The 16,321-nt window shown below is 40.0% G+C and overlaps 1 long non-coding RNA gene across 1 annotated transcript; it reads right to left on the reverse strand.

Annotated features, from left to right (window-relative positions):
- Positions 1–6,632: 6,632 nt before the first annotated feature.
- Positions 6,633–15,673, reverse strand: LOC116666398. Its single transcript, XR_004323223.1, has 4 exons — positions 13,961–15,673; positions 10,012–10,159; positions 8,536–8,778; positions 6,633–7,883 (listed from the first exon to the last, which is right to left on the reverse strand). It is a non-coding gene; the product is annotated as an uncharacterized LOC116666398 (long non-coding RNA).
- Between the last annotated feature and the right edge of the window lie 648 nt (positions 15,674–16,321).

Here is a 16,321-nt window from a genome sequence, read left to right on the forward strand (position 1 = left end):
ATGCATGAGGTCCCAGGTTCAATCACCAGTACCTCCATTAAAAATAAATAAATAAATGAACAAACCTAATTACCTCCCCCTACAAAAAATAAATAAGCAAAAAATTATTTAGAAAAAAAGAATTGAAACTCATAGAAACCATGTTCTTTGACCTCAGTGGAATTAGAGATACCTTGAAAATTCTCAAATATTTGGAAATTAAATGATGCACTTATAAATAACCCATGGGTCAAAGAAGAAATAACAAGAGAAATTAGAAAATATTTTTATCTGAATAATAAAAGCATAACATATCAAAAATTCATGAAATACAGTGAATATAATCACGAGAGAAATTTATAATATTAAATGCTTAAATGCTCATATTAGAAAAGAGGAAAAGTCTAAAACCAATTACTTAAGCCCTATGAATTTCTAGACAAAAATGCCATCTGCTTCAAGAGCCTTGCTGGTCTAATTTGAGAAAATTGACCTTTCTTAAAGTTGTTTCTGGGAATTTCCAGTGTGTGAGATGTATACACAGAAACAAGTCTACACAGATCTTTTATTACCTACTACATGGGTCAGTCTATGAACTATATTTTCATAGTCATAAAAAGGCCAAAATTTATTTCATTAAGAAATTATACATGAATTCCAAAAATAATATATGTAACTGCAAAAACCTATAGCTAACATCATACTTAACAGTAAAAGACTGAATATTTTTCCCTCTAAGGGAAAAAGGGAAGAATATCCACTGTCACCTCTTCTATTCAGTATTGTACTAGAAAGTCCAACTAGAGCAATTAGTCAAGAAAACAAAATAAAAAGCATTCAGATTGGAAAGGAAGAAACGTATCTATTTGCCAAAGACATGATCCTATATATAGAAAATTCTAAGGAGTCCACATAAAAACTATCAGAGCTAACAAAAAAGTTCAGCAAGATTGCGTGATACAAGATCAACATAAAATATCAGTTGAATTTCTACACACTAGAAATGAACAATGCAAAAGTGAAATTAAGAGAACAATTCCATTTATAATAGCATCAAAAAGAATAGAATACTTTAGGAACAAATTTGACAAAACCTATGCTCTGAAAACTGTAAAACATTGTTGAAAGTAATTTAAGAAGATCTAAATAAATGGAAGATAGTCCATGTTCGTGAATCAGAAAACAATTTTGTTAAGATAGCAATACTAACCAAATTGTTCTATAGACTCAGTGCCATCATTATCAAAATAGCTGACACTAAAGGGAGCTGGAAACAGGGAAGCAGTACCTTTTCCTCTCTTCACTCTTTCCAGTTTTCCATGAGTGCTTCCCATTGGCACAGCCTAGCGGAAGGAAGCCAGCTAGCAAGGAAATCTAGGAAGAGCAGTTTGCAGAGACCCAGCCCCAGCATCACAGAACAGAATATAGAAGAGTAGGCTTAGATCTAGGAGACAAGAGACAAATAATAAGAATGAATGCACAATATACCCCTTTACTCAGTATCCAGTCAAAGCCCTCGACCAACACTTAAACTTGCATACAAGAACAGTAACGACTTCATGCTACCTCCTAACGACGCAACTAACATTTGCACAGAGGAAGACATTCTCACCCAAAAAGGGAAGACAGCATCCCCACAGCCATCATATCCATCTCTAGATGAAATTTAACTTCTGTTTTAGTTCAGTCAAAATTCTACCCGAATATTTTTTAACCTAAATTTTAAATTTAAAAGTTAATCCCAACAAACAATCTCATAAAAATAATATAGTGAGGCAAAATAGTTAATGTATACTAAAATATACATAAAAGCAAAGAAAAAATAATATCTGCTATAGTTCTCATCTTTACAAATGATCATGATGCTATAGTTGAGTTTTATACTTTCTTTATTCCACTAAGTTTCCATGTTCCTCTTTCCTTCAGCCATCACCTCAGTCGATCAAGGTTTAGAACCTTGCGGAATGACCCAAATCTTCATTCTTAAAGGGTCTGAAGCTGTAAGCAGTCCTACTTTTACTGGGTCACTGTCGTGCACCTGGAGACTCCCCTAGTTTCCAGACACTGTTCTCTTTCCCTCATTGTGTAACAGCAACCTAATTTTCCCTTGGAAATTAGAATCAATCACCTCAACCACTGCAGTCACACCCTTCTTGGTATGTTAGATCAAGTGACATGAGGGAGCCCAAAATAGCCAGGTGACAGTCCCAACTTCCAACTCAATGGACTCACTGTATGTCTCCTGATGAAAGCATTCTTTCTTTGTATATTAAGTCCTCTAAAATCAGCAGTGTCCAAATACATAAACATGGGAAGAAAAATTCTACAATTTGGGGTTAGTCAAAGGAGCAACTCCCACTTTAACCCTCTGATTTCCAGCTCTGTGTAGTCTAGCTATGAGATAAACAGAGTCATATATTGGTCACTAGATTAGCATATATTGCAAATTGTAGGATAGCATCCATCCTCCAAAAGTGTTGTCTCCCAGATGATATAACTGGATCATTCTACTGCCCTATAAAGCCAGCTTCCTCTGGAGAATAGGATGTACGGTTGCACAATAAAAACAGTGAATCCCATGAGCTAGAGCCCTAAGCCTCACTCCTTTGCTGTAAATAATTATTTCCTTGAACAAAACAATGAAATGGTGAGATGCTATGATGGTGAATAAGGCATTCTGCAAGTCCATAGATGATGGAGCTGGCAGAAGCATTTGGGAAGGAAAGCAAATCCATACCCAGAATGACCATTCTAGTGAGAGATTTGTTTAAAAAGGAAAGCAAAAGAAAATTTGTTCTCTTAGTGATGGAAGGGACATTTTAATCAACCTGCTACCAGGTGGCTGGTTAGTACCCCCGGGGTATAGCGTGAGGTCAGGAGTTCAGTATTCATCTTTGCTGTTGGTAAGTTGGGCTGTCAGCCGTGGTGATAGGTAGTTCAGCCTTAGAGAAGGGGAGGCCTGTGTTGTTAAACTCATGTACAACTTTGAGCAAGCATCAGAGTGGCTGGGAAAAGACAGACTGACTTCTACAAATTTGGACTACTGTGCTCCTAAAGTACATTTCTGGCTGGAGCCAGTAAAACACGTGGAACCATATGTAGACCAGGCTAGAATTTTCTTCCTTTGTCAAACAGTAACAGAGAATTCCCCCATGACATCGTGGGTGTGGGTCATTGAGATTGAACCACTAGTGCACATGCAGCTAATATTTAAATCTGATTCTGGTTGACACCTAAATCTATCCTCTTTTTACTACACCTCCATCCCTTTACAGTAAATTAATGGCAACTATGTGAATCTTTTCCCCAAATTTCACTGCTGCAAACTGAGGTTCTTACTAGGTCCAGCTCTTTGATAAGCTCTAAGCTGAGGAGAGACCTACAAAAACATACACATCTATGCTTACAAACATCAGCACCAATTTCACTACAGAATATAGGCCTCCTAAAAGTTTCTCTTGAACAAGTTGCAGTCTGATTAACCCCAGAGGAAGTTCTTCTATATCATGAAGGGAAGTTTTTAAAGGGTCGGTTTGGGAAGTGGATGACTTATCTGAACATCTGGGTCTTGTAAGCCTCTTTAAAGCAGGCTCACTCACGTAATAGACTTGAGACTTTTTTCCAAAGCCCCTATGTGCAATGACCCCCCCAAGTTGTGTCCCAGTAAGAAATTAAGCCTTGTTAATGGGAAAGGACTATCACCCACTTCTATTTTGATGCAAATTGTCCCAGCAGAATAAAAAAAAGGGACAGTGAAAGTGATGACACTGATCTAATTATCTGCAGGCCAATATCACCAAGTTTTTTAAAAGAACTCACAGAATGGCCTGACACAGACACACAAAACATAGCCAGGAAACAATCAGGACCTTAGCAACAAGGCAAAAACTGTCTCCTCTCTGCATAAAGAGCTGTTTTATGAGCACTTCTTGTTACTTTCCATTAAGTCCCACCACCTCCCCCATAGAAGGCTGCAGTCCATTTTTAATCTATGTCCCATTGCCCCATAATCACTGACACATACCATTCCACCAACTTCTGCTTTCCAGGCCTATTTTCTGCACATACAGTCTCAAGCCTCGGTTTTATAGAAAATGTAACACATAAGAATAAGACTTCAGTGGCTATAGAGCCTCAGCATTAAAACAGTGTGGTACTTCACAAACTGTTTCTCCTATCATCCTGTTTATCACAAAGTGAAGCCAATGTTAAAAATCTCCGTGTTTAAAATGAGGGAAATGAAATCCAAAGATGTGAGGCCACTTGACAGAATGTTCAAAGCTGGCAAGTAGAAAAACAGGAGCCCCAAGTCTAAGATTCTTTATACTGCACCACACTGCAGTTGTGTTGTTAAGATGTCAGCAAAAGAGGAAACGAGAGGTATGCCTTAAAAAGTGACCTTAAGTGCAGTTTAGCAAACAGTTTCCTGGTTTGGACTTTTGTTTCCTGAATCCAACCTGCTTTACTGGGCCCCAGGGCCCTACTAACCTTTGTTGAAAGGCCTCCTCTCTCAGTGGAATGGGCTCCATCCCATCTCTCTGACCACTGCCTCCCAATCTTGGCTAGCTACAGCCCTATTTCAAATCCTGGCTGTCTTACCCTTGCCCTCTATTGTCTAGGTATCATCACTAACTGGGACCTTGTTAGGCCCTGTTTCCAGATGAAAATTTACCTCCAAATACCTGTTTAAATCAAATCAAGTTAATCACAGCCCTAAGACTCTTGGCCACCTACCTCAGGGACCAGGCCTACTGCTTACTTCCCATAGCCCTGGGCCTAAGTCCAGCTCTATCCACTTCTCCAGGACCGGACATTGGGGTTCCACACCCTCTAACAGGCACAGTGTTGGGTAGGAAATTATCACAGACTTTGAAGTCAGGCAGACAGACCTGGGTTTGAATCCCATTCTATGAGCTGGGCAAGTTATTTCAGCTCTATCAACTTCTATTTTCTTATCTGCATATGGAGAATGACACTATGTATTTTGTGAGGAGTCAGCACACAGTTATTGTTCAATAAATGGTAGGTGTGTCTAAGATCATAATTCTCATGTATATTTAATCAAAATTCTTCCTCCTGTTATTGAAGTATAACTTTGCATTCAAATTAGGTGGTGGAAAATTGCCTTACTACCTAAGAATAGTTAACACTATTTAGGAATTGAATAAATGATTAAGTGAATGATTATATAATTGAATGAATCAATCAAGCCATTGGATATACCTGGTATAATTGAATCAATTCAATTAAACAAATGTATATGAAATACTATTATGTCCCAAGCACTGTGCTAAATTCAAGGTAACAGTGAATAAGACAGACAGGATCTTCACTCTAATAGATCTTTTCTTAAAATTTTTTATTTCCTTCTTAGATCGACTATCGATTATTTTTTTGTCGACAAATGTCACATACAATTTAGTAAGGGACTTCTGGAGTCATCTGATGATGACTCATTGTGATATGGTGATTTATAATGTTATTGGGAGGAGGGAAATAAGAATTACCTCCTGGATATATGCCCAGGAGTGGGATTACTGGGTCATACGGTAAGTCTATTCCTAGTCTTTTGAGAACTCTCCATACTGTTTTCCATAATGGCTGCACCAAACTGCATTCCCACCAGCAGTGTAGGAGGGTTCCCTTTTCTCCACAGCCTCTCCAGCATTTATCATTTGTGGACTTTTGAATGATGGCCATTCTAACTGGTGTGAGGTGATGCCTCATTGTAGTTTTGATTTGCATTTCTCTGATAATTAGTGATACTGAGGATTTTTTCATGTGCCTATTGATCATTCATGTGTCTTCATTGGAGAATTGCTTGTTTAGTCTGCCCATTTTTGGATTGGGTTGTTTGGTTTTTTCTTATTAAGTCATGTGAGCTGCTATATATTCTGGAGATGTGGAGATTCCTCAAAAGACTAGGAATAGATTTAACATATGACCCAGTAATCCCAATCCTGGGCAAAAATACAGAAGGAACCCTACTTCAAAAAGACGCCTGCACCCCAATGTTCATAGCAGCACTATTTACAATAGCCAAGACATGGAAACAGCCTAAATGTCCATTGACAGATGACTGGATAAAGAAGATGTGGTATATTTATACAATGGAATACTATTCAGCAATAAAAATGACAACATAATGCCATTTGCAGCAACATGGATGTCCCTGGAGAATGTCATTGTAAGTGAAGTAATCTAGAAAGAAAAAGAAAAATACCACATGAGATCACTCATATGTAGAATCTAAAAAAAAAAAAAAAGAGAGAGAGAGAAATGAACATAAATATAAAACAGAAACAGACTCATAGACATAGAATACAAACTTGTGGTTGCCAGAGGGGAGGGGGTGGGAAGGAACAGTTCAAAATTTGTAGATACTGACAGGCATATGCAGAATAGATGAACAAGATTATACTGTATAGCACAGGGAAATATATACAAGATCTTGTGGTAGCTCACAGTGAAAAAGAATGTGACAATGAATATGTGTATGTCCATGTATAACAGAAAAATTGTGCTGTACACTGGAAATTTACACATTGTAAACAGACTATAACTCAATAAAATGAAATTTAAAAAAAAAGAATTACCTCGGTTCTTGGTCACCAAAAAAAAAAAAAAAGAATTTTTAATGAGAGACTGAAAGTATGATATAAACAAGATTTTACTAGTAAGTAAAAAGGTAGTAAAATATAGTATATGCCCAAGAACTGGGAGTGGGCTAATCCAAGAGAGGATAAATAGCCTCTCATAGATCTTAACAGCCCAGTAATTACTCTCTCCTTTGGTTTTTGACATGAAATCTATTGAACATTGGACAAACTGTATTGGAACTATTTGCTTTGGGAGGTACCTCCTCTGCTGGCCTATGAAGGTAAAAGCTGTGTTGATCGCTTATCTCAGGACCTAGTAATGGTAATGATTTTATGCACCAGCCCAATTTCCCATTCCTGATGGAGACTTTGCTGTCTCCTCTGGACTTTCCTTAATTGTGCACAATTCTGTTTCTCTTCCCTGACAAAAATTCAGATGGGAGGCTGCCCTAGAATTTAACCCTCAAGCTATGATGGGAGGGAGGTTTTGGCAAAGAAATACTTTTATGCCCAAATGCAATTAATGGATCTAGAAAGTAAATTTAATTATACACACACACACACACACACACACACACACACACACATACACCTTCTATTAAGAGATATATATATATCTTAAAGGAAAGTTCTGGCCCTTTGTCAGAAAAATGAACCCAAAATATTATGTCAACCGAAGAGAGTGAAGGGATGGATAAGAGTCAAGTTGGGCACCAGGGAGCAAGGAACTGGGTTGGAGCAAGCTCACACTGCTGCCCAAATTACTTCTGGAGACCAGAAGCCAATCCTGCTGCTCCTTTGTATCCTCCCACCAAGAATTCAAGTAAGTGGTCCAGGTTAGATAAAAAAAACAGAACTACGTGGATGCTGTTAACCTGTGGCACTTCAAACCTACCCCAGGGACCAAACAAAATTTGGACCAAGGCTGAGAAAATTTAAGAGTGACCACCCTTTTCCTGACAGGAAAACAAGCTCTACCTTCAGAGACTTAGGACTTGACTACAAAAATGGATTCGATCAGCTGTCAGACACCTATACAAACAGGATGCCCCAGGGTTCCTTCACTTTCTTGCTGGTGTCAGTGATGTGGTGAGGACAGGTACTAAGGACTAACAGTGATTTGCACTTACTTACTCAATGGGTGGAGGACAGGAAGACTGCATGCAACTGTCTCGCCCCTGTTGGGGTTTGTAGCTGGAGGTCATGAACATCTGAGAGCATGTGGTTTTCAGCTGTTTCACAGAGGAACCCTCTGGAATAAATGATGCCCAGTAGCTCACTTCATAAGTGATGGTAGCAGAGCTCCTGTGGTTGGAGTGAGGACATGAGATCGGGAAGGACCTGCTCGGCCCCCTTCTTGTCTCATGCAGTTGGTAGGGGCGGGGGGAAGGGAGAAGGAAGGGAGAGAGAGCTGGGGAAAGGATGAGGAGGTTGTGGTTCACAGAGAAACCCACAACACTGCAGAGCATTGGGGATTTCATATTCTTTCAGGGTTTTATATGCCAAAACAATGGTGAATGAGAGTGGTCAGGAATGAATAATAACTGGCTGCCAGGATCCTTGTTAACCATGGTGATTATCTCCCAGCCAGTCAACAGGCAGCAGACCGATAAGAGACACATCAGTTCCTCTGTTCACAATTCATTTAGAGCTTTTATTTTTTTTAAGGTGGAAGCCAGTCTATTCAGACTTCCAAGCTATGTCTCCAGTCAGCAAGAAAGAATTTTTCTCATCTCTCATCCTCTCCGACTCTTTAAAACCAGAGAGGAAAAGGTGCCAAACCAGCTGGTCAGAAAGGTCTGCGTTCAGGCAGGGGCTTAACTGCATCTGCCTGTGGCCAAGCATTTCAGAGGCCCTCTCTCCCACCAAACCCCAGGTTTGGGCAGCTGCTTCCCAGCTGCAGTGGCTGCCAACCCTCAGACTGCAGAAAGGGAAATAGACCATTGCCATTAGTCACCTGACAAAAATTCAGCTTCCACCAGTCCTGAACAGCAACACCAGACACAAAAAGGCAACCACCAGTCTCTTTCGTGTATCTTGATGTCTTGAGGGTAAATGCTTAGGATTTTGGCTTTCTCTTCCTTCTAATCCACCCCAGGAATGGCATTTGGATCCTGGAGAGGGGGTTATATCGGTCTGTGGTAGCTGGGGAGTAGGGCCCTTGAATCTTTTCCTTATTCATCACCCTCATGTCTGGTCCCTAGAATGGTACACACAGAGGTGTTATTGATCCCATCAGATCTTTTGGGATATCATACCCATATCTAGTGCTATTAAAGTTCAGACTATTGGTTATTTGCTTGTGGTTGCAAAATTTCTACTCCTACCTGGCCTTTTCTTTATCTCAACCCCAACTCTGCTAGCCCACAAAGCTTCTCAACACATCTGAGCCCCATCACCAAGCCAAGCAGAAACTTCTAAATTCCTTGTGTACTCTTCACAGGTCAAGGGAACCATCTAGCTAGACTACTTCTCAGACACTGCTACACTGTACAGCTCCTGGCTCTTGTTAGACTTAGCACTAACCCAAATGTACAACTTCTCCTAGAGGTTTGAAGCATCCCTAGGCCCTGGACCTAGGCCACTAGTTCCAATGCTCTTAGTTATATCACACCTATCTGACTTCTGTGGTATACGCACGTACATCCACACACACGTGCGTGCACACACACACACCCCTCAAGGTTATACCCTGAAAAAGGAGGGGGCCTGATGAGGACTCCACTGTCTGTCTTACCCTACCTCTTCCATGGTCTCTCTTTCCCTTCCAATATTAACAACACTAAGATAGGTGGGATTTCTTCAGTCTCATCAGTTAGAGCCTTTCCCTGTGTACTCTGACTGTTCCCTGCACTATGATTTACAGTAGCTATTTAAATTACATTATAAATTATTAATGTGTTACAAGATCAACTTAGTGGTTCAAAACAATCATTTTTACAAATGAAATAAAATAGAATTGAACATAATAGAAAATATTAGGGGGCATCCCCTGAAGTAAGAGTAATACTATTTTCTGAATCTTTAATTGAAATATATTTATATATGTTATATTGGTTTCAGGTGTACAACATAGTGAGGTGATATCTTATTGGGGTTTTGATTTTCATTTCACTGATGGTTAGTGATGTTGAGCATCATTTCATGTGCCTGTTGGCCATCTGTATGTCTTTTTTGAAAAAATGTCTATTCAGGTCTTCTGCTCATTTTTTAATTGGACTGTTTGTTTTTATTTCCTGAAAATTTTGTTTCAATTTTACGTGAATATAGGCATGTGTGTGCTGGGTGGTGATTTGAAAATGTATTTTTTACCATGGGTTGTGGTCAAAAAAGTCTGAAAACACTAGCCAAAAATAAATGTTCATGTTAGGAAATCTAAGCTTTGCTTTTGATATATAAAGGAAGCTTAATATCTTTAAAAATCTATCTTTACCTTCAAAAATACCTGATTCTCAAAACTATTGTCCTCCTAAGGATTCATCAAAGAATTCAGGTCTGAAACTGAAAGATGAATAATGGACAGTTTGCTTTAGGTGGTATCTGCTCTCCCATTGAAAGTCATTGAGTCATTGAGCAAGGAGCTACAAGGCAACAAAGTTTAAATTAAAATTTATCTGAATAGTCCAAAAAGTACAATCCCCAGTATGTCTTTTAGAAAAGCATGTACACTGCTAGCAGATCTGGCCCAAGGAGCATACCAAGATTCAATGAACTGTCACTATCTAGCACTTTGCCAGACATCTCAATCAAAGATATCCTGGCTCAATTATATCCTATCACAAATGGTCTATTTTAATTCAGTGATTCTTTTCAATCAAATTTAGAGTCAAATTTAGGGGCAGACCAGCCAGGCCACTTCCCAAGACCCCAATTTATAAGGAGAGCTAGAGCAAGTCTGGATTACATAATAATATCAACACAGATGGTTTTAAAAATTGACAGCAGCCCAGTTTCACCAGCAAAATCCACCAACAGAGTCAGAAGAAAGTCTTAGAGCACCGTGTATTACGAAAATGAGAAGAGTGCCTTGCAGTCTGGGTTGATCTAGACAGGACCGTCTTTCTCTATGCTTCTGATGGGACCCTGACCTCTCCCTCCTCCCCCTCCTCCCCCTTTCAACACTCACAGCCTCACATCACTCTCTGCCTTGAGAGTATCAGGCTCAATCTCATATGCCCTTTATACCTTTTTAAGTAAGACACATTTTAGTCACAGCATTCTCATCCTCTGGGCTCCTAGCTCCCACTTGGCTCTCTATATCCACTTTTCTGATGCCATTGACCTCAGGAGATACCTGAGGAAACCCTTCCACTGTATCCTCCCGGAAGTCAGAACAGTCATCAGCAAATCCCATATATTCTCAATCTTGTACTTTCCCTTTGCCTTCTTGTTCTAGCAGAAACCTGACCCTCTTGGGAGTGCACTGCTTACCCAGCAACCCTCTCAAGTGGTTGCTGTTTTATCTCCAAACTCCTTGTACTACAGACCCGGGTGAAGTAAATGTTCTCCTTGCCCATTATAGTGCCTCTTGACAACTCTCACTTCGTCCTCCTTAAAACTCCCAGCTTTAAATAATGTCACCAGACAGTCCTACCCATTACCCTCTCTTTGTTGCTGTCATCTACTTACCTTTAAGTCATGCTCTTTCATTTCTTGGAGATTGTATCATACTTTTACCCTCACTTATAATTCAATTAATTTCATTGAGATATAATTTCAATAATCATAGAGATGTTCCTCCCCAAGTCCTGGCTTCTGTGTTCCTTGACCTCATGTCTTCCAGTGATATTGTCTTACACCCCAACCTAGACATTCCCATAGTCATATTCTACACCTAATTAATACCATAATCACAATTTTGCCTAATCTCAATTCCAAGCATGCCACCATCTGGTCACCACTATTTATCTTTCCAGTTTGGGTATCCCAATTCCAACAAATTTTTGAGCCCACAGAGACCTACAATCTACAGCTCCTACTCCTGTTCACTTTTCCCCACTCTAGCACCCTGCTGTGGCTTCACATCCCCTCTACCCAGCTTCGAGTCTATAATCTGTCAACACAATTTCTCCCTTACATGCCCCCTCAGGTCCCTTTCCCTTTCTTGCTCCATTGTACTCTCCCTGAAAAACTCCAGCCTCAGCAAGATCCACCTCTTCACTTCTCCCAGCCTGCTCCTGAGCAGCTGAACCTGGCTGGAGGTAAACACACAGCCATGCCGACAGGCCTGAATTTAAGTTTATGACTCCAAAACTTGCGCAGACACTTGGAGCTGCTCAGGAATCGTCTCCCAGATGCATTCACTCTCCCACTTTCTTAGATAAGTATTTCATACATTTTCCTCTCTGTAAACTTCCACTCCTTCTTCCATTGCTGCCTCCTTCGCTGGAGAAGTAGAAACAGTCACACAGAATTGCCAGAAGCTGCATCATCACATTTGCCTTCACACAGGTGTCTGTGCCCACATTCTCTGCCTTCCCTCTCGTTGTTCTGAATGGACAGTCTTCTCCCACCAAAGGCCAACCTGTCTACTCCTATTCCTTCTCCTCTGGCTTAATCAAGGGCATCAGTCCAGAAATTCTCTTCTCTCTCTTATGTCATTGATTACTATCTCTCTATAAAATCATCCCTATTTGCTTAAAAAACACCTGAAATTCTTCCATTTATTAAAAAAAAATAATTTACTTGCTGTAAAGCAAAATTCTTGAAAGGATTTGTCTATGTCCATTTTTTCCAATTCCTTCCTCTCTGTTCTCTAGGGAGTCTACCTCAAGCAACAATTCACCCCTACCATTTCATAGATACTACTCTTATCAAGGTCTTTAGTAACCAACGCTAACAAATCCAATGACTAATTCATAGTCATAGCTTACTTTACCAGTCAGGAACATTTGATGTATTTGGTTCCTCCCTCCTTCCTTTAAACGTCGTGTTTACTTGGAATCCAGGAACATGCAATCCTCTTCATCTCATTGACTGCACCTTCTCAGTCTCCTTTTTCTGGTTCCTCCTCCTCTTCCTGATCTCTAAACAATGGAACACTCCAGGGCTTAGCCCTTAGATCTACTCTCTTTCCTTCATGTACTCACATCCTTATGATCTCATCCAGGCTCATGATTTTAAATACAATTACCAGGCTGACAATTCTTAAATTTGTAAATACAGTGCAGACTTCTCACTTGAACTTCAGACTTAAGTATCCAACTGCTTGATCAAATAATTCTACTTAGAAGTTTAATAGACATATGAAATGAACATGTCTAAAGCCAAACTGCTGATCTTCCCTTAAAATCTCTACTTCTACAATTTTCTCTATCTCAATTAATGAAAACTCCAAAATTCTGGCTTCTCAGGTCAAAAACTTTAGAGTCAACACTGACTCTTTTCTCTAATACCAGACATTGAATCCACCACCAAATTCTGCTGGCTCTGTTTTCCAATACATAAAATAGAACATCTTCTCCACACCTACATTATTACCTCTATGGTCTAAGATAACAAACCTGGTTTATTGCAATAAACCTACTAACCAGTATCCCTATTTCCTCCCTTGCCTCACCCTCTAAATCTATTCTCCAAACTTTCTTAAATGTGTGAGATTGTGTCATCCCTCTGCTCCAAACTTTTCTGGGGTTCCCATCTCACTCTGAGTAAGAGCCAAGGAGTTTCATGTAGAATAAACTTCTCTGTTTCCTCTGAATCCTGTATGTACCTGTAATAACACATCACACTGAATATTAATGAGCTTGTTTACCTGTCTACCATTGCCTACTCTGTTAATTCCTTGAGGATATGGGTTGTGGGTACTTCTTTTCTTTTTTTCTTTTAGTATTCCGTATGCCTACTACAAAGAAGACCAATAAATAGTCATTGCATTTTAATTGCACATGACTGCCATGGGTCCTCTTAAATACCCAATTTTTCTTAAAGAAAGTCTCAGGTACATTTCCAGATAGACTGTAAGCTCCATGAGGATAGAGATTGCATCTGCCTCTTTCACAGTACTGTCCTCGATACCTAATGTGATATTTGCTACACAGTGGATGCCACAGAAATGGCTATTGAATGAATGAATGAATAAGTAATACAGTAAAAGTCCCACAGCTTAGGCTGACTACCCCACCCCCACCCCAAATGCCACTGTCATCTCCAGAACAGCTCCCTGTAATTTTCTGAGACGTCTCTGAGCTGTTAACTTCATTCAGCAGTGCCGAGTCGGCAGAGAGAAAACTGCTAGCCTGGTTTCCCTGGCTCAGCTGGCTGGGCTCCGAGCTGCACGGCTGACCCTGGGTTGGAGGAGAAAGGGAAGGGCAACTATAGATCACTGTTTCAGTGAAGTGAGCAACACTTGCTTCCGCAGAGATAATATCTTCTTTATTCACCTTCACCTCGACTCCAAAGAGCTCCCGACCAGCCAGCTTTGTCCCCAGATGCTTCCTCCTCAGTCTCAGGAAGCCAGGAGCCAGGGCCCACTCCTGCTTTTCTGGTGTGTGGTCTGAGTTTCAATTCTGTCTGGCAGACAGTATGGAGGACTCCAGGTCAGCAGGGTCATCAGAATGCTAAGAGGAAATCTGATTGATGAGCAAGTGTCAGCAGGAATGAATGGAAGCCTTAATTAATGACTTCTGCCCTGTTTCAAAGAAAGGTTCCCTTACACCCAGTTCTCTCTTTTCTATGAAAAAAAAAATTGGGGTGGGGTGAGGAACTGAGGAAGAAAAGGAGGAAAATACACCCTTATAATCCAAAGTTTTCAAAACGACATAAAGGAGACTTCAAAGACAGACATGGTCAGTTTTTTATGTGCGAGACTGGTTCAGTGATTCTCTCCTCTCTTTGTTTCCATGGACAGCTAGGCTCCATTCCAAAGCTAAAAAATAAAAGGCCACATTGTTCTGAGGAAAGCTAGCTTTTACAAGAAATTTCCTCCTCACCACTGGGGCAAATTAACTGCCTCGGCCCTGGGTGCTCCATGAGCACCTCTTCCAGAGCTGGCTCAGTCGGCTAGCCTCCCACTCCTGCCCACTCTGGCGGGAAGAGAATTGTAATCCATCTAGTCTACTCAACAGACTTAGAAAACTGATCTGCCTAGTGAAGACCACACGTCAGAGTGATAAGGGTGATAACAAAGGTCTGATCAGGATTTATTATAACAAAGAGGTAACATAGGGTATAGAAGGATACCTAGAACAGATGGTATCTAAACTGAGATTTCCATTCAGGAATTTTAGCTTGCCACTTAGTATTGAACATTCACCATGTACCTGGTCATTGACAGAAAACAAAGGAAATTTCTGAATCACAGCTCAGCAAGTCACTTAAACACTCTGTTCTCAGAATCCTTACCTCTAAAGTGGACTTCATAATATCTATTTCCAGGGGTTGCTCAGAAAGCGATGAAATTAGTTAATGTAGTTACAATTCTTATACTGTACTTGGCACATAGAAGGTCATCAATAAATGCTAGTTTGGAAAGGGGGAGGGGAGTTAGTTCCTGTCTGGGGGACTTCCCAGCCTAGTGAGAACAACAAACTTGACAAACAAGTAATTACATTGTGCCTTAGAGCCTAGATTGGACGCACTAGTCCTGGGGCCCCATGCAGGGAGACGAGCCCTCTGGGCTAGTAGAAGGACTGCTAGGAATAACAGGAGGGCAGTGGGAAGTCTGGACTTCACTCTTGAGGAGCATGTGTGCTAGCCTGACCCCAAGGCAGCATGGAGAGACAACTGCTCTAGTGACTGCTGGGTTTCCTATGACTCAGCCCAAGCTGAGCAAATGCTCCAACCTGCTCACTCCACATCAAAGAGCAGTACTGGATCTGGAGCAGCCATGACCGGAGAGAAGATTCAACTGTGGGACACAGAGGTGACCTCGTCAAAGAGGAAATCAGAGAGTATTTCAAGACTAATGAAAATGGAAACACAACACTGCAAAATCTATGGGATGCAGCAAAAGCAATTCTAAGAGGGAAGTTTATAGCAGTAGAGGCCTTTCTCAAGAAACAATAAAAAAATCTCAAATTAATAACATAATCTACTATTTAAAGGAATTAGAAGAAAAAGAAGAATAAGTAAACCCTAAGTCAGCAGAAGGAAGGAAATAATAAAGATCAGGAGGAAATAAATAAAATGGAGATTTAAAATAGAAAAAAAATCAATGAAACCAAACATTAGTTTTTTGAAAAGATGTACAAAATTGATAAACCTTTAGCCAGACTCACCAAGAAGAAAAGAGAGAGGACTCAAATAAATAAAATAAGATGAAAGAGGAGAAATAACAACCTATATCACAGAGTTACAAAAAAATCATAAGCAAATACTATGAACAGTTATATGCCAATAAATTGGACAACCTAGAAGCAATGCCTCTACCTGCCAAGACTGAATCAAGAAGAACAGACAGTTTGAACAGGCTGATCACTAGTAGCGAAATTTAATTTGTAATTAAAAAAAGCAAAAAACCTCCAAGCAGCAAAAGTCCAGGACTGAAAAGCTTCACAGGGCAATTCTACCAAACTTATATATATATATAAAAAAGCTAATACCTAGCCTTCTCACACTCTTTCAAAAAATTGAAGAGGATGGAATACCCCTAAATTCATTCTACAAGGCCATCAGGGTAATGATAAAGCCATAACAAAAAAGAAATTACAGGCAAATATCTTTGATAAATATAGTTGCAAAAATTCTCAACAAAATATTAGCAAACTGAATTCAACAATGTATGAAATGGATCATATACCATG

Source organism: Camelus ferus, chromosome 10 (genome assembly GCF_009834535.1).
Source record: "Camelus ferus isolate YT-003-E chromosome 10, BCGSAC_Cfer_1.0, whole genome shotgun sequence".
In the NCBI taxonomy this organism is placed as follows: domain Eukaryota; kingdom Metazoa; phylum Chordata; class Mammalia; order Artiodactyla; family Camelidae; genus Camelus; species Camelus ferus.